General features: G+C 40.3%; 1 protein-coding gene and 1 long non-coding RNA gene across 3 annotated transcripts in view; one reads left to right on the top strand and one right to left on the bottom strand.

Moving 5' to 3' along the window:
- The window catches only part of CFLAR (CASP8 and FADD like apoptosis regulator), a 98,032-nt gene that overhangs the window by 55,893 nt on the left and 22,328 nt on the right, over window positions 1-19,811 (bottom strand). Inside the window, exon 1 of one of the 2 annotated variants that reach the window (XM_089670315.1) lies at window positions 14,950-15,101. The exons of the other annotated variant lie outside the window; for it this stretch is intronic. The gene's annotated coding sequence lies outside the window, so the exon portion shown is untranslated. Of the gene's footprint in view, window positions 1-14,949; window positions 15,102-19,811 lie in introns of those variants that run through there. 2 annotated transcript variants of the gene reach the window in all.
- On the top strand, window positions 7,160-8,441 carry LOC149473733 (uncharacterized). The gene is made up of 2 exons (XR_016312137.1): window positions 7,160-7,283; window positions 7,513-8,441. It is a non-coding gene; the product is annotated as an uncharacterized LOC149473733 (long non-coding RNA).

Below are 19,811 nucleotides of genomic sequence, written 5' to 3'. Positions count from 1 at the left end.
CCAGTGTAAGGACTCCAAGATAGGGGTAATATGATCACTTGTACCAGACCTAGTGAGGATTTTGGCTGCAGAGTTTTGTGAATATTGTAGTCAAGTAATAGTGTAATGTAACTTATAACCCAATTCAATTACAGATCTCCTTATCACAGTCAAGTCCTAACTATCCTTTGTATCTGGACTGTCCTACATATTTTCTTTCCTATGATTAAAGCAACATTGTTTTATTTGCACCATTCACATTCTAGTTATCCTTTATTGGATTCTCTATAGGAATACTGTACATGAAACATGGAAGCCTAAGAGAGAGACTGCACACACTTGGCATACAGCCAAAGAGGAAAAAAGGCACAGCTGGCCAAAGCTTTGGGAGGAGAGTGTGTGAGTGGACATATGGAGCAGCGGGTGCCCCCATAGCAAGCTGCTTGCTGTGGGGGCACCCGACAGACAGGAAGGTCCAGGAGAGACCCAAAAAAGAGGATCCAGGCTGCTCTGTGCAAAACCACTGCAAACAGCAGGTAAGTATAGACATGTTATTTTACAAAGAAAAAAATGTAACTTTAGAATCGCTTTACGGACCTAGCAAAGGATTAAATCCAATGTCAGTTCTGGGGCAAAAGTGTGTAATACCGTTATAGCTAATGCAAACAGGACATTATTTAAGGCTCGCCTTAAAGAAAATAACCCCAATGCAATGTCAAATAATACAATATTTAGAAGAAAATGGTTTATGGGGTCCCAATAACCATACACATGTAGCAGAATTAGAAAGAAAACTATATGTGGCCATTCATCCTGTTCAGCATATGATAGTTTGGGAAACGTGACAAGGTGACATTTACTACTATCTGTATCAGGGTTGTGAAAATCCATAATTGTTCCTCTTTTGATTTTCATACAATGACTGATTATCAGGGTGTGGTGAAATACACATACTCATTTCACGTTTCCACGTATTAATAGAACACAGACATAAACAAATTACTCACATCACATGTGTGAGGACAAAGAACCTTGAGATGAGAGTAGAGCCTGCCAGGGAATGTTGTTGTAAGCAAGATGTCTAGGCCTCAGCACATCTACGGTGCTCCTCTACCTCTACTTTACCTCTAAGAGGAATGCAGACTTGGAAATATCTAGTGAACTTTCAAACAATATACAAAATTGTGTTCCTGAAACACCAGCTAATCTGAAACAAGCTTTTGAGTGACCTAAATCGTAAAAGCATTACCTGGATGAAAAAGTGAAGCCCTGCACAATGAAGGCAGCATTTAATGTATATATTTCATGCAATAAAAGTAAACAATTTTGTCAAAGTTACCATTTATTACTGTTTATAAGTTTCTCTATTATTCTGAAATCTTTCTTGTTATTTATAAAATAGGGATCTTACACATAAACATCTAACACAGTGTGCTTGCAGGACACAGATTGAAGAGCATACTGAACTTTATAAAGAGAAAGCCCAGCATTGACTAATTGCTTTTTGACTGTTTCTGTCTAATTGAAACTCTGTAGGTGGTATAGGTTGGGGAAGTGTGCCCCTACTCAGACTGCACCTAGACAAATTCATTTAAAGGCTTGTTCGCACCATGGGCAGTGATCTGTATCTGTGCCCCACAAAGGCACATAGATAATAAGTTTCTTATGTGCTTTGTTCATACCACATTGCAATATGCTGCTGTGATAAACATGAATAAAATGTACATTTTCAAACTTCAATGAAGTTAAAAGAAAGAAGAAAGCAAACAGTGCAACGTACCCCTCACTGCACTATACAATGGGCACTAGCCCAAATGTTAAAATGATGCATTTCAGAACGTGGTTGGTGTAAAAGGACCCTAAAATCAGAGAAAAAGTTGTTGCCAATAGAATCCACTCAGAAAAAGATAAAGATTATACACAGACAGAAAACCATTCTTTTTTTACCAATGACCTAAAATTTGGACTGTAGAAGTTTTATATTTCATGTCAAGCTGAAAGAGAATCATTCAACTGGTACAATTACAGCCAGCACATCTCTATACCAAGATTCAAAATTCACAGAATAAAACATATTTATAACATAACTGTCATTCCCAACACATCTAGAAATTGCTCAATGAGATTTGCAGGTGATGACTTAGAAGATACTGAAACATTTGTAGTTGAAATGAAGAAAAAATGACAGTTTTTAACAAAACAGAAGCTTGTATTGAGTAAGAAGCACTGAAAAATAAAAAGGTTCAACCAGAAGACTTGAGTCTACCAAACCAAGCAAGGCTCTGCTCAACTAACAGCCAACTAACCTGATAATACCGTCCTTCATGAATCATTGGCCCTAATAAGGGAAGTAAGGCATAAGTACTCACATAAGACATATGCACTCGTGATTATTATGACGTGGGAAATCCCTAAAAAGAAAAAGATCTTGCTATAGGTTAACGTTTTGGGAAAAGTCTGGAGGGACTTTATTCTGTTTTACTGAGTACCATTCACCGGGTCATTACTTTTGTAGAATCATAAAGGTTTATTATTTATAATTATGAAAAGTTGGAAATTACAGTACATTCAGCTGCTGTGGCATAGGGATTTTCCAAAAGTGTAAGCAGAGCTACATGATTAGAAGATAAATGCGGGAAGACTGACCCAACCCAATGTAGACAATGCTTTCTAAAATATAAATAAAAAAAAGGTTGGTTGAATTTTTAAAAATTGCTTTATCAGTAAAAACTAATTTTGTCTCTCTTTTTCTAAGGTTTCTATATTTTTCTAATGAACTCCTGGATTTAATTATTCTATAGGTATTTGATGGGCTTAATAGGCATGTGGGGGTATTTTTTGAGCAAATTAGTGACACATTTAGTTTCAAATCCAGGTGTGTCATCTCCAGCAAAGTCTGTGTGACTGGTTTACAGACCAGTGTGTTTGTACTCCTGGGCAGCCACATTATTATTATTATACAGTATTTATAAAGCGCCAATAGTTTGCTCAGCGCTGTACATTACAAAGTGGGACAGAACATGTGACAGAACAATACCAATACAATGCAAAACATGAGGGGATTGAGGGCCCTGCTCTTTCGAGCTTACAATCTAGGCCACATGCGACAGTTTGCAAAGTTCAAAGTCATATTTATTACTGAAGATAGGACAGATGTCCAGTCTAAACAGTTTCATAGTTGGTAAGTGGTCAGAAGCAGGTTTTATTCAGTCAGTCTCAGTCAAAGGAGTTCATACAAGAAATCTGTCTCATAATGTTCCCCCTGCAACTGTTTAACATTGCTTTGTCTTGTGAAAGGATTGATACATGTTCCCCAGCATGTTTTGGGTTGCATTTAGATTGCTTTGACTTGCTGTTGTGTTGCTTTGAGCTGCTATCGTGTTCCTTTTGCCTTTCCATTGACTTGTATGTGGAAGCAAAGCAGCTTAGGTACAAACAAATCCCTGTGAACCTGTATCAAATACCTAATATTAGGGATAAGTATTTTGGGTTAAATAGATTTTTCTGATAAATCAGTGATGCTGCTATCTGAAAAGTTTCCTGAAAAGTTCAGATTTTCTTATTAAGCTACTTGGAAAAAATCTACTACTTATTTTCGTTATTTAGATGTTGCCTTTTTTGGGTGTAATGTGGGTTTACATGAACCTTCTTCTGTAGAAATAACATTACTTGGTACATCTGCATACTTCAGTCAAGGGCTATCTGAAATCTTTTCTCCAAACTCAGGACTCTTCTTTTACTTCTAGTCCCTGGAACAATGGGGGGTGGGGTGAGCTTTTGTATCCCATCCCATCTCCAAAAAAGGAGTCCCTTGCTTTCCCCAAAGGGGAAAACATCCACCAACTTGTAGCTCCACTGGGGCCTTAATATTCAAGCATACACTTCTTCCTAGTAACATACTGAGGGACCTATACTGTTACGGGGGCTATATTTAAAGTAGTAAGGTGAATCTGTGTCCAGATCATGCACGTTAAAGTATTTACATATTTGGAACAAGTCATAAAAGCACTTCAAAACAACCATACATTTACATTTGTATCTATAAGTATTGTAGATTTTCCAAGATCACAACTGAGGCACTGAAATCTTAGCTTTTTTTTCTACGAGAACAGATCTTAGCAGTCTGCCAGGCTTCTATTGTACACAACCAGCAGGTGTTTTTAAGATGTTAGGCTGGCCATAAACTGTACAATGTCTTGCACTTCATAATCAGTAGTAGACCAAAAGGATATTTTATAATTAGATCAGCCTTTCTCAACCAGGGTGCCTTGAGGTTTCTTCAGGGGTGCCTTGGCAAAATGTCTATAAATTGCCCAAAACTTGTATACAAGCCAGCAGGTGGAACAAGCCTTCCTTTTAGTTACACAAAGTCACAGGTTTTCATTGTGCACCATTACGACCTTCTAGCCGCCAGCGCCCTGACAACCAATGACATCATCAGTTGATAAGGAGGATGTCGGTTGCCTGCACAGCATCCTAGTTTGACCCTCCCCTCCCCCCTCCATCAGTGCTGGGGTCACATTAGCTCAGTGATGGATAAAAACTGAGGGAGAAGAGAAACATTGGAATACTGGTCAGTACCAGTGTGCAAAATTGTATTTGCTTTGGAAGAATAAATCCCCTCTAATGTTGGGTGTTCTACATGTGTGGATGTTGCTGCATTACATAAAACTATTAGAATAGTTTTTGACATTTTAGAATGGGGTGCCCTTTTAAAATTACGGACACTCTAGAGGCACCCTATTTTAGAATGAGGTGCCTCAAGACTGTCCATAATTTTAAAGGGTGCCTCGGGACTGTCTATAATTTTAAAGGGTGCTTTGACCGAAAAAAGGTTGAGAAACACTGAATTAGATTGTATAGTGTATTAGAAACCAACTAAAACCTGACTAGAGCCTTTCTTGTGATCTTTGCTGGCTATATGCATATAAAGTGATCAGCATAAATGAGTACACCCCTTTTGAAAAGTAAGATTTTAATCAATATCCCAATGAACACAAGAACAATTTCCAAAATTTTTACAAAACTGAGTTTTATAGAATATTTGTTTAGCTCATTAAATGAAAGTAAGGTTGATAATATAACTTAGATGACAAAATCTTCAGTTTTACTCCAATTAGTTGATGCAAAAATGAATACACCCCACAACAAATACTACTACATCCAGTATTTCTTATGACCTCCATGATTTGTAAGGACAGCACCAAGTCTTCTAGGCATGGAATGAACAAGTTGGTGACATATTGCTCCATCTATCTTTTTATATTGGGTTCAGATCCAGAGACATACTTGGCCACTGAATCACTTTCACCCTGTTCTTCTTCAGTGGCCTTAGATGTATGTTTTGGATCATTGTCATGTTGGAAAAGTGCACAATGACCAAGGGCACAGAGTGATGGTAGCATCTTCTCTTTCAATATAGAGCAGTACATCTGTGAATTCATGATACCATCAATGAAATGCAGCTTCTCAACACCAGCAGCACTCATGCAGCCCCACAGAAGGACACTGCCACCACCATGTTTCACTGTAGACACCATGCATTTTTCTTTGTACTCTTCGCCTTTGCGACACCAAACAATTTTTAAGCCATCAGTTGAAAAAACATTTATCTTGGTCTCATACAGAGTCCCAGTAATCATCTTCTTTTTCAGCATGGGCCCTGGCAAATTCTAGGCATGTTTTTTGTACATGGGCTTTATAAGAGGCTTCCATCATGGACGACACCCATGCATGCCATTCCTCTGCAGTGTACGCCCTATTGTGTCACAGAAAACCCCAGTTTGGCTTTCTACTTCCTTAGCTCACTGCAGTAAACTTGCATGGCAATTTTATTCAACCTTTCTCATCAGAAGACTCACTGTCGAAGTGTTACTTCAGTGGATGGTCTTGACATATCTGTGAGATGGTTGCAGATTAATCTATGTTGAATTTTTGTATCACGTTTACTACAGTATTATGACTGATAAGTAAAGCTTTGCTGATCTTCTTGTAGCCTTCACCTTTCTTGTGTAACAAAATTATTTTCTTTCTCAGGCCTTGTCACATTTATCTTTCATGTGGTGCCGTTGCTGACAGCATGAAATGGGAAGGGGTTTTCTTTGTTAACCACTTGCCTACTTATACCATCTTCCTGTCCAGGCCAATTTTCAGCTTTCAGTGTGCTCACAATTTGAATGACAATTACTGTCATGCAACACTGTACCCATATAAAATTTTCATCCTTTTTTTCACGCAAATAGAGCTTTCTTTTGGTGGTATTTAATCACCACTGGGTTTTTTTATTTGTTTGCACTATAAACTAAAAAAAGACTGAAAATTTTGAAAAAAATTAGATTTTCTTAGTTTCTGTTATAACATTTTGCAAATACGTAATTTGTCTTCATAAATTTTGACCAAAATTTATACTGCTATATTTCTTTGGTAAAAATAACACAAATCAGTGCATATTATTTGGTCTGTGTGAAAGCTATATAGTCTACAAGCTATAGTACCAATCATTGAAAATTGATCACACCTGATGTACCGATGGCCTATCTAAATTCTTGAGGCCCTAACAAGCCAGGACAGTACAAATCAGGGCTGTGGAGTCGAAGTCGTGGAGTCGGAGGAAATTTTGGGTACCTAGAGTCGGAGTCGGCAAACAATGCTCCGACTCCGATTAAATTTAGATTGGAATTAAAAAAAAAGCAAGTTTAAATGTCCCAATTCACAAAAAGTTATAATTAATGACTTCTCTACTGTAAGAATAAAGACCAATGCATGCAGTGCCTCACGTAACCGCAAAACGAACACGTTAAGAGACCGTGAAGAAGCATGCTTTTCATGTGCTTCACTATATGGCACGCAACGCACAATTAGGAGCGGCAATACTTATACTTTCCATAGTGTTGTGTTCTGCTGTTACAGGGAACGCAGCGCCCATGGGTAACCTAGCCTCTCACTGATAAGGGATTAAGTAAATATATTTTTTGCAGGACTAGAGACCCTTGTATAAGTGAAGGGAATGGATGGTCAATAGTTCAAGACTGAAGCTGTAAACCATTGGAAAAACTGCTGCCATTTAGCTAAGACTATAAAAACTTTTAAACTCCGATTGTTAACTTAAACTTTAAACATGACTATGGGATTCTACTAGGGAAATCATGTTTTATAATAAATGCCCCTTCCTGGATCCTCCCACTGCCCTATCTTCAGCAGCAGATCAGCACACAAAAAGGAGAAGGCAGCAGCTTCTGCCCAACCACCTCTCTCTGCTAGAAGAGCTTAGAAGAACTTGGTGGAACAGCTTCTTGGATTCAACTGTAAGTGTTAATATTTATTTTAAAACCTGCATGCCTGCTTGTCAGTATGAGGGAAGACGTGTACATGTTTCTGGAAGAAACTGTCTATCCTAGGTTTGTAAGTGTGGTGCTGCAGGAATGTATGAATGTTTATGTATAGTGCAGATTGTTTATATGCTCTGAGTACTAAAATGTAGGCCCTGTGTTGTGTGTGTGTACAGTACATGTCTGTGCATGTTTTTCTGTATAGGTTGCAATGTGACGATCTAACCCCGGGTAAATTCCTCTTGGAATGGAAGAGCCTGTTATATTGCCTGAACAAAAATGGAGGGTTAATAGCTGAGGGAATTGCATCTTCAATGATGAAAAGAGAGAGTCTTTTGCTGGAAAATGAAATCTTGTTAGCGGCTATTTATGTCAACCCAATGAGCCGAATTTTGTTGAACAGTGAACAGACTGCTACTGGGAAAAAGGCCCTCTATGATGTAGCAGTTCGCATGAAGGGATTACGACCTGAAATACCTCCACAGGATGAAGTTCTTTTAAGCAATAGTGGTAACTCAGGATCATCTTCTTCAAACAAAGAATTAGACTTTGATTCCTTCTTAAACAAAATAGAAGTTGCTAAACGAAAGCGACGTTGCATAAGCGTTACAGAACCAGTAAATGTCCAAATAAAAAAATGACAACAGGAGTTTTATAAAGCACTAGAAGAAGTTGAAAAGTATGATCGCTCATCAAAACTTACTGTTGAAGAAGCCATCCTTGTTTATCCAGAGATCGTTAGTGATGTGGCCAGAATAGTTACTGCAATGCCACCCACCCAAGTCAGTGTCGAAAGATTATTTTCAGCCCTAAAATAATAAAGTCTGACTTAAGAGCCTCTATGAAAGAGGATCTGGCAGAGGCAATTCTCTTCCTTAGAACTCTACATTGAATTGATTTGCATTTGCTAAGCCTTTAACTACATTTCAAGATTAATATAAACCATTTCTAGGTTTTACAGATTTTGTTTTTGGTTCATATAGATAAGCTTTGTTTTTGTTCTCAAACAACCAAATAATGTGGTTTGTATTTTTGGACTGGTAAAGTTCCTGTTCCTGATGTTTATGCCTGCTGCTACTATCCAGCCACTTGATTAATTAATAAAAAAAAATTAATAAAACTTTGTTGTTTTCATTGTGTTTGTCTTTTGCTTAAACTGTTCAATACAGTAGACTGTTGGCTTCCCAGCCAGTAGTCCTGTGGTAATGACATGTATGTAGCCTTTCTTTCCTTCAAGGAATGTATAAAATACATTTGCATATTAATACAGAGGAGTCGGAGTCAGAGTCAGAGGTACAAAAACTGAGGAGTCGGAGTCGGAAGTACAAAAAACTGAGGAGTCGGAACATTTATCTACTGACTCCACAGCCCTGGTACAAATACCCCCTAAATGATCCCTTTTTGGAAAGTAAACATTCAAAACTATTTAGTAAGAGGTATGGTGAGTTTTTTGAAGTTGTAATTTTTTCCCACAATTCTTTGGAAAATTAAGATTTTATTTTTTTTTGCCCCACACAATTGTCATATTAACAAGTTATTTCTCACACACAGCACAGACATACTTGCAACTACACCCCAAAATACATTCTGCTGCTCCTCTGACTAGAATGATACCAAATGTGTGAGACTTTTCCACAGCCTGACCACATAGAGAGTCCCAACATGCAAGGAGCACCATCAGGTGTTCTAGGGACATAAATTACACATCTAATATCTTGACTACCTATTACACTTCCTAAGGCCTTGAAGCACCAGGACAATGGAATTACCCACAAAATGGCCCCCATTTTGAGACACAAACACCCCAACAAATATTATATGAGGCATAATGAGTCTTTTGAACATGTTGTTTTTTCCCCCAAGGTTTAGGAATATGTGGAAAGAAAAATTAAAACTTTTTTTTTTTTTTTACACAAAATGCACTGATGGGTGCTGATGAGGGTGCACTGAGGGTGTATTGATGGGTGCTGATGAGGCTGCACTTGTGTGTGCTGATGGGTGTGCACTGCTGGGTGCTGATGAGGGTGCATTGATGGGTGCTGATGAGGATGCACTTGTGTGTGCTGATGGGGGTGCACTGCTGGGTGCTGACGAGGGTGCGCTGATGGGGGTGCACTGATGGGTGCTGATGAGGGTGCACTGATGGGTGGTGATGTGAAGTGATGAGGCTGCACTAATGGGCACTGATGAGGTTGCACTAATGTGCAATAATGCACTGCACTGAGGCTGCACTGATAAACTGCCACTGATGTGCACTGATGGGTGCTAATGAGGATCCACTGATAGGGTGGCACTGATGTGTACGAATTAGTGACACTGATAAGCTGCAGTAATGAGGTAGCACTGATGAGCACTGATGTGCACCGATAAGTTGCAGGGATGAGGCAGCACTGATAAGCTGCAGTGATGAAACAGCACTGAGGGGCCCTGATAAGCTGCAGTGATAAGGCAGCACTGGTGGACACTGATGAGCCCTCACTAATGGGCACTGATGAGCCCTCACTGATGGGCACTGATGTGCACTGTTAAGCACCGATATGCACAGGTGGGCACTGATGAGCAGTGATATGCACAGTTGGGCACCGATGAGCACTGATATGCACAGTTGGGCACCGATGAGCACAGATGGTCACCGATGAGCACTGATGTACACAGATGGGCACTGATATGCACAGATGTGCACTGATGAGCACAGATGGGCGCTAAAGAGCACTGATATGCACAGATGGGCACTGACTGGTGGCCAGTGATGAGCACAGATGGGCACTGACGGGCCCCGATGAGCACTGATATGCAATCACTGGCGGGCACTGATGAGCACAGATGGGTACTCACTGGTGGGCAAAAGAAAAGAGCCGAAGATGTTGACTCGGTCATGTGATCAGCTGTGTCCAATCACAGCTGATCACATGTAAACACGGAAATGCCGGTTATCGGCATTTCTCTCCTCTCGAGCTGTCACACTGACAGCTCGAGAGGAGAGGAGAGCCGGTAATCGGCTTTCCGTGGAGGGGACATGTACACTGATCATCAGGGCACTGATGATCAGTGTGCCCTGATGATCAGTGTGGCCCCAGAAGTGCCACCTGTCAGTGTCCATCATTGCCAGCAGTCAGTGCTCATCAGTGCCACGTGCCAGTGCCCATCAGTGCCACATATCAGTGCATACCAGTGCACATTAATGCCACATATCAGTGCCCATCTGAGCTGCCTTTCAATGTCACCCATCAGTGCCAGTCAGTGCCACCTATCAAAGCCAATCAGTGCCGCCAATCAGTGCTGCCAATCAGTGCCAGTCAGTGTCGCCTATTAGTGCGCATCAGTGCCGCCTAACAGTGCCAGTCAGTGCCGCCTAGCAGTGCCATATATCAGTGTCATGTATCAGTGCTGCCTTTCAGTGCCCATCAGTGATGCCTGTCAATGCCCATCAGTGCAACCTACCAGTGCCTCCTCATCAGTGCCCATCAGTGCCACCTATCAGTGTCCATCAGTGCAGCCTATCAGTGCCCATCACTGCAGTCTCATTAGCGCACATCAGTGAAGGAGAAAAATCACTTATTTACAAAATTGTATAACAAAAACAAAGAAAAAATGTTTTTGTTTTCAAAATTTTCAGTGGTTTTTGGTTTGTTTAAGAAAAAATAAAAATCCCAGAGGTGATTAAATACCACCAAAAGAAAGCTCTAGCTGTCTAAAAAAAATGATAAAACTTTCATATGGGTACAGTGTTGCATGACTGCGCAATTGTCATTCAAAGTGTGACAGCGCTGAAAGCTGGAAATTGGCCTGGGCAGGAAGGGGGTATAAGTGCCCTGTAGGCTAGTGGTTAATGAACAATTAGACTCACCTGTAGTTGAATTCTTGTAAATTAGGATTTTGTTGTCTAAAATTCAGCTTTGCTCCTAAGACTTTCATTTTGGTGTATTAATTTTTTCAACATGGTCTTGAATGAATTGGTTAGTTTTGTGTGTGCCAAATAGCAAATCTTGTTTGCAATCAAAGACCCGTATTTATGGGAGTATTTTGTAGTATAGTGTCCCATAGAAAATGTGGATTCTGAGAGGAAAACCTTTTTCTGACAAATCTGTTGGGGTGTACTCATTTATGCTGAGCACTGTATGGGGCGACATGGTAGTGGCCTTTAGCGCCATAGACACACCCCTTTTGATAACGTGCCATAGCACGAAATGCGTTAAGGAGGAGCCCTAATGCGGTGACGTCATGCTGCCGTTGCCGCACGTGAGGTCTGGCAGCCATCTTGGTTATTGGCTGATACAGCCATTGTTATCAGCTCTGCTTGTTTTTAATAATATACATATTTTTGCATGCTTTTACCATTGATTAGAGGATTTCACATCCTCAACCTTTGTAACAAGGATTACTAATACATTCTTGAAGTATATGAAAATACTACACTATCAGCTTTTTTTATATATATGGCTTGGCTTTGAGCCATCTGCTCGGTGAGACCCCCAGTGGAAGAGAAGCTGTACTAGAGGCTGGTGTCCGGACAGACGATCCATACTCCTGACAGGCTGACTGATCTACCTTTAAAGGGAGCTTATATATAATGCACTAATTCCTTGTGCATCTGGTGAGTGCGCAATTTATACAGATTGGAGCACGGAGTCACTATTATATTGCAAAGGAGGATTCACTTCCTGCTGACTACTGCTTGTCAAGCTTTCACGTCTTTTGCAGTTAGTGACTGTTTTTGTTGATTGGGTGCAATTTGGCACCATATACCTATTTATACTTTAGCGCTGCACCTATTTATTTAATTAAAGAACACCTTTCTGCATTCCTCTTGTTGCTGCTTATCTGTGGAAAGTGTTCAAAGCTGAGACAAACTGCAGCTATGAATCGACCATCTCTATCAAAGCTGTTGTTGGATCATCACTAGGGTTAGAAAGCACTTTGAAACATGGTACAAAGTACTACATGTACATGTAGAACTGTCAAATAAAAATGATAATGATAGATCCACTTTATTGCATAGTCTCATGCATTACTCACAATGGTAGGTACGAAACACTCAGCTCCAAACCATCTGTGTAACTTCCTGATTATAACATCAAAAGTTTTGAGAATGACACAAATATTAATTTACCTGCAAGGAAACACGTGCAGTCATCATTGCTTTGCACAAAAAGGGATTCACAGGCTAGGATATTTCTGCTACTAAGATTGCACCTAAATCAACCATTTATCGGATCATCATGAACTTCAAGGAGATAGGTTCAATTGTTGTGAAGAAGACTTCAGGGTGCCCAAGAAAGTCCAGAAACCATCTGGAACCATCTCCTAACATTAATTCAGCTGCACGATCGGGGCACCACCAGTGCAGAGCTTGCTCAGGAATGGCAGCAGGCAGGTGGGAGTGCATCTGCAAGCACAGCGAGAAGACTTGGAGGATGGCCTGATGTCAAAGAGGGCAGCAAAGAAGCCACTTCTCTCCAAGAAAAACATGAGGGACAGACTGATATTCTGTAAAAGGTACAGGGATTGGGCTGCCGAGGACTGGGGTAAAGTCATTTTCTCTGATGAATCCACCTTTCTGATTGTTTGGGGCATCCGTAAAAAATGTTTTCCGGAGAAGAAAAGGTGAGCGCTACCATCAGTCCTGTGTCATTACAACAATAAAGCATCCTGAGACCATTCATGTGTGGAGTTGCTTCTCAGCCAAGGGAGTGGGCTCACTCACAATTTTGCAGAAGAACACATCCATGAATAAAGAATGATACAAAATCTACAAAATGGTACAACCATCCAAGAACAGTTTGGTGACTAACAATGCCTTTTCCAGCATGATGGAGCACCTTGCCATAAGGCAAAAAGGTGGCTTGGGGAACAAAACATCAAAATTTCGGGTCCGTGGCCAGGAAACTCACCAGACCTTGATCTCAGAGAATTTGTGGTCAATCCTCAAGAGCTAGGTGAACAAAAAACCCCCACAAATTCTGACAAATTCCAAGCATTGATTATGCAAGAATGGACTTCCATTAGTCAGGATGTGGCCCAGAAGTTGATTGACAGCATGCCAGGGCGAATTGCAGAGGTCTTGATAAAGAAGGGTCAACAATGCAAATAATGACTCTGCATAAACTTAATGTCATTGTCAATAACAACCTTTGACACTTATGAAATGCTTGTAATTATACTTCAGTATACCTTAGTAACATCTGACAGAAACATCTAAAAACACTGAAGCAGCAGACTTTGTGAAAAGTAATATTTATGTCATTCTCAAAACTTTCAGCCCTGGTTCACACTGATGTGGTGAGGACTATGCAGTGTTTTCTGTGCAAATTCTGCACTGCATCAGAATCGCACCCCATTCTTGAAAACTGCTGCGGGTGTGTATATTAAGTTAACAACACCCCGAAAGCGGTCTGCAAAATGTGGTGTGATGTGCAGGATCGCATAGGTGTGAATACCCATGCGATTCGATTCTAGTGCCGACCAAAAAAAGGGTCCTGCACGTTTTTGGTGCGGTGCGATTAGAGCCATACAAAATGTATGGCTCAAATCGCATGTGATTTGTACAGGAATGTGTGAATCTCATGCGATATACAGCACCGCATATATGTGAACCCAGGCTCAGCCAGGGGCTGTACTGTCAGCTCTTGCAAATAGTTTTTTTTACATTGTAGATGGCTTATTCAGCAAAGCAGGAAAATGAAATAAGACTAGGTTCACAACTATGCAGTTTGCATATGATCCATTTCTGCAGTGCATTTTGCGTTTTTGTACGTGTTTTGCCACATTTTTGTACGTGTTTTGCCACATTTTTGCTGCGTTTTTTTCTTTTCTTATTGCTAGGTAAATTAAACCGCAAAACACAGCAAAAACACACTATGTGCTTTTCTGCAGTATCTTCATTGAAGTCTATAGAACCAAAAATGCAACTTATTTCATTGAAAAAAGACCGACCCTTTCCAAAAAACGCACCGGGTAAAAAACGCAGAGACATGAACGTGTTCCATAGGAAATCATGTTAAATGGACTGTAGTATGTTTCTGCAAAACGTTGTGGAACACGCATAGGTGTGAACCTCGACTAAAGCAGAGTTTCCTGTGTCTTCTGAACGCTCCGCTCATGAACATTTCCCTGTAAAGTATCCACAGTACAATTCTGACATGCAATTATAAGGGCTGATTGTAAACATGTAAGTAAGAACCAAGTAGTAATGGGTGTGGTGGTTGTCAAAAAAAAAGTAGTTAAACCATCCCGAATCACTCAGTAAATGATGATGATTCCTACAACTACAGCTTGTTGTCATCAGAAAGCCACACATTGTACGCCGTATGTGAGCACACAAAGCATATCAGTGTCCTAAAGACTGTGTTCTGCCTCCACTGACTGCAGCAGACATTTTGAGACTCGTTTTTCACTTCCTGAATTGTTTCTGCTGTTAACATGTCGCAGATTACAATTTGGGATAAGTGCCATATTTCCTCACCCCCCCCCCCGTAATGTAGTGCTCCCACCGTACACAGTATATACAAGGAAGCAGTTAACCATTGAAAAGCCTAGTTTTGCAGCCCCCTTTCCTGATCCTGCTATGATAGGTAGGCGCGCTCTCCCCACTACTGCTAAGTGCGTCATTGTGGCTATGGCGTGCGCTATTCACTATCCTCACCAGAACTCCGAAGATTTTTAACCCCCAGTGCGCGGATTCTGCTGAGAGGCTGACGCTGTCATTGCTCGGCTTCTTCCTGTGAAACTGGTCTGGGAGTGGCAGATTATTAACCTTGTAGTTGCTGAAAAGAAAGCTGCTTGTTCCTCTTAGATCCCAGTGCTGTGACTATGATATGCCCCAGTGAGTTGGGACCATAAAAGGGGCCCAGTTTAGGAAGTTTTTCCATTCAGTTTGCCATAGACAAGTGTTTATTGGTAAAACTGAAAACAAAACGTCTGATGTACGTTTAGGATGACATATTCCTCTAAAACAGGAAAGTGAGTCAGGCGAATTCCAAGCAGGAACACAACACGCTCTGTTCGGGGATTTCCCAAAGCCATGGCTTTTATCAGCGTGCCTGGAAACTGTTAGGACTCGTTCATACTTGACTCATTTCTAATTTCTAGCCCCTATAACATTTGACAGGCGTTAGACAGGTGTTTGGGAAGCATTTTTTGTGCGTTTTTGAGGCGTTTACAAAGTGTTAATCGCCTACAATGAAGTTTAATGGTATTAACACTCTGCAAACGCCTGCCAGGCATTTGAGGAGTGTCACCATAGACTTGAATGGGAGGCTTCAACTCCTCCTGACTAGACATGAGGCGTCAATTTTGCCACAACGCTAATGCTTCCATGTGAACAGCACTCTGTGCTGCCATGTGTAGAATTAAAAACGCTTCCCAAACGCCTGTCTAATGACTGCTAACAAAGCTAGCGTGAACGTAGCCTAGCTAGTGTGCACAATATCACATTTATACAATTTTTGATATTCATTTATTAATATTATATATTAGATTTTTGGAATTTTCAGCACGTTTGTATATTGGTATAGGAGGTATACCATATTATATAGCTTTTACATGTTATCATATGGTGTTATCAAATTTAATTTAATTTATAGTTAACAGGTGGAGAGCGACACATATAATTAATTTATTATTATTAATCAATCTGGCACAGTTTTATGGGTATGTGCAGTAGTGTTGATGCACCACCATATTAGGTATTAGTATAAATGTATTATAATTACTTCATTTAAATACCATTTAGTAGCCCACAAGTATTAACTTATATTAATTCATTCAGTTATTAACGCATCAGGCAGGCCTTAGCCCAAGTCACACCTAGCGTAGCGGGAATGCCCATTTTTGTGCACTCTTCGCATGTTTTCGCTTGAATGGGCTGCCCTATGTGCAAAATGGCATCAAGGAACATCCTGCATCTTTTTGGGCATAGAGCTTCACATGGTTTTATTTTACTGCATGTTTTGGCTTGTTTGTTGCTTGTTTTGCCATGTGCAAAAGCATGCGTCCGCTGGCTGCATTTGGAGTGCCACTAAGAATTAATAAAGAATTTTATTGTTCTCTGCACTCCCGTTAGAGAGATTCTCCCTCTCTGTTTGTCCTGTTGATCATCATCATTGAAAGTAAAAGAAAATCCCAAATTTTCGGTTGTTCCCAGAAAAGCAATAGAAGAAAATTCTTCCAATGGGGACACTAGTTCTGGTGACCTGGGGTGCCCCAAGGAATTCCCATAATTGGCAGGGATTTCCTCTCACTTCCTGTTTGGCTATGGAAGTATAATCTGACAGATGATAAAGTGAAGGGAAATTTAATCAATGGGACACAGATGGCAAAAAAAAATCTGACAGGGATTGTAAACTACCCTTGCTCTATCCAAAATGAAAAAAAATGTTTTGCCTATAGTTCTACTTTAACCCTTTTGCTGCCAGGTCCGCACATCGTATGGACTTGACAGTGTGGCATTTTACACACATTCCAGTGGCTGCAGCCACCTAGATTGTGTCTATAACTGACAGGCATACTGCCTGTCAAGTGGAAGCAGGCTACTTTCACACTGATCTGCCGCAAAAACGCATAGGCATTTTTACCGCGTTTTTCTGAGTGTTTTTTAACCACTTTCCATCCTGATTATTTACTCCCTTTAATGACCTGGCCTTTTTTTGCTGCGCTATTTCAACTGGTAATTGCGCGGTCATGCAGTGCTGTACCCAAACTAAATTTATGTCCTTTTTTTCCACACAAATAGAGCTTTCTTTCGTTGGCATTTGATCACCTGTGCACTTTTTGTTTTTTGTGCTATAAATAAAAAAAGACCGAAAATTTTGAAAAAAAACCAATATATTTTACTTTCAGCTATAAAAAATATATAGTAAACTCAAAGTTAGTCATAAATTTAGGCCAAAATGTATTCTGCTACATGTCTTTGGTAAAAAAAAATCCCAATAAGTGTATATTGATTGCTTTGTGTGAAAGTTATAGCGTCTACAAACTATGGTATAGATACTGCAATTTATGCCATTTTTTGCTATACAGCACTGCGTTGGTTAACTGACAATTGCGCGGTCATGCAATGCTGTACATAAATTAAGTTTGTCCTTTTTTCAAACAAATAGAGCTTTTTTTGGGTGGTATTTGATCACCTGTGCACTTTTTATTTTTTGATTCTGAGAACACTGCGGTTTTGTGTGCAATGTATCAAGTGACAGTGACCTACTGACATTGCACTTGCTGGGGGAGAAGGGGGGGCTAAATGCAGGTGCCGGCAGGTTCCGGGCTGATCCCGCTAATGCTGCGTTTTTGGGGACGCTATACTAATGTGAACGCTGGTAAAGTGCTTATCTGATCAAAGGTATTGATCCATTCAGACACTATACTATCAATGGAGGTTTATTGTGTATGTGAGCGTGCTCCTGGCAATCAAGGGGTTAAATGTGATTACTGGTCTGATGCTATCTGGGAGGGGCGCTAACTGACGCTATCGCTATCTGACGTCGCCAGTGACACTAATACATTGATCAGCAAAAAATCTGTACACTACTAATGACATTGGTAACAGGGCAGTGAAGGGGTTAACTGGGGGTGACGATCAAGGGGTTAAATGTGTCCTAGAGTGTTCTAACTGTCATTGTGTAGTGCTTTTACTCACAGTTTATGTTGATTCTCTCTCTGGGACGGAATGTGCCCAGAGAGAGAAGATTTCATCACTTCGTGTTCTTTGTAACTGTCAACACAGGACAGGATAGGACAGGATAAGACAGTGATTGATCATCCGCCTTGGGCCGGACATCACTGGCCTAAATCAGATGATTGATCCCTTGCGCGCGTGCGCCCCCCCCGATCCGCGAAGACTGTGGAAGTGTGAATCACGTATATATATATACAGTTGTGTTCAAAATAATAGCAGTCAGACATCACTAACCTGATCAATTACTGTTTTTGGTAGAAATGATATTTCTACATGGCAAATAATTTACTAGCAGGTGTAGTAGAGTAATAGAAATCCAACAGACCCAACAGTCATGACATGCATGCTGCTGATTCTGTGTAATTGAATCACTAATTGAAAGGGGCATGTTCAAAATAATAGCAGTGTGGAGTTCTATTAGTGAGGTCATTCTTTGAAAAACAGGTGGCAATTATTGCCCTTATTTAAGGAAGGAAGGCAGCAAATGTTGTACTTGCTGGTTACAGTGCATTTCTCTCTGAAATTCTGAGGAAAATGGGTAGTTCCAGACATTGTTCAGAAGAACAGCGTACCTTGATTAAAAAGTTGATTGGAGAGGGGAAAACATATAAAGAAGTGCAGAAAATGATAAGCTGCTCAGCTAAAATGATCGCAAATGCTTTAAAATGGCAACCAAAACCTGAAAGACGTGGAAGAAAGCGAAAAACTACCATTTGAATAGATAGAAGAATAGCCAAAATGGCAAGGACTCAGCCAACAATCAGCTCCAGGAAGATCAAAGAAGGTCTAAAGTTACCTGTGAGTACTGTTACAATTAGAAGACGCCTATGTGAAGCCAAGCTATCTGCAAGAAGCCCCCGCAAAGTCCCACTGTGGAAAAAAAGACGTGCTGAAGAGGTTACAATTTGCCAAAGAGCACATTGACTGGCCTAAAGAGAAATGGCGCAACATTTTGTGGACTGATGAAAGTAAGATTGTTCTTTTTGGGTCTAGTGGCCGGAGACAGTTTGTCAGACGACCCCCAAACACTGAATTCAAGCCACAGTACACTGTGAAGACAGTGAAGCATGGTTGCGCAAGCATCATGATATGGGGATGTTTCTCATACTACGGTGTTGGGCCTATTTATCGCATACCAGGGATCATGGATCAGTTTGAATACATCAGATTACTTGAAGAGGTCATGCTGCCTTATGCTGAAGAGGAAATGCCCTTGAAATGGGTGTTCCAACAAGACAACGACCCCAAACACACCAGTAAACGTGCAACATCTTGGTTCCAGACCAACAAGATTGACATTATGGAGTGGCCAGCCCAATCCCCGGATCTTAATCCAATAGAAAATTTGTGGGATGACATCAAAAATGCAGTTTCTGAGGCAAAACCAAGAAATAGAGAAGAACTGTGGAATGTAGTCCAAACATCCTGGGCTGGAATACCTGTTCACAGGTGCCAGAAGTTGGTTGACTCCATGTAACACAGATGTACAGCAGTTCTCAGAAACAGTGCTTATACAACTAAATATTCATTAAGTGATTCAAAGGGAAAGCAAAATCTTCAAACATTTTTCAGTTTCTATAGTGAATGTTTGAGTTTGTAAAGAAGAATACAAACACTGCTATTTTTTTGAACAGTCTAATATTCACTTTTCTTAATTTTTTTTAGAGGAACAACACAAATTTGATCTATTTTTCTTCATGTTTTGATTTGGAATAGAATGTGTAGTGTTCCCAATGCATTTGTGTGTATGGAAGTAAAAGCTATTAGAAGGATTTTGAGCTTTATTCACTTTTTTCAACACACTGCTATTATTTTGAACACAACTGTGTATATAT

This window comes from Staurois parvus, unplaced genomic scaffold (genome assembly GCF_062004578.1).
Source record: "Staurois parvus isolate SC_StPar_1 unplaced genomic scaffold, SC_StPar_1.0 ptg000011l, whole genome shotgun sequence".
Lineage (NCBI taxonomy): Eukaryota > Metazoa > Chordata > Amphibia > Anura > Ranidae > Staurois > Staurois parvus.
This window is presented reverse-complemented; position numbering and strand designations above follow the sequence as displayed.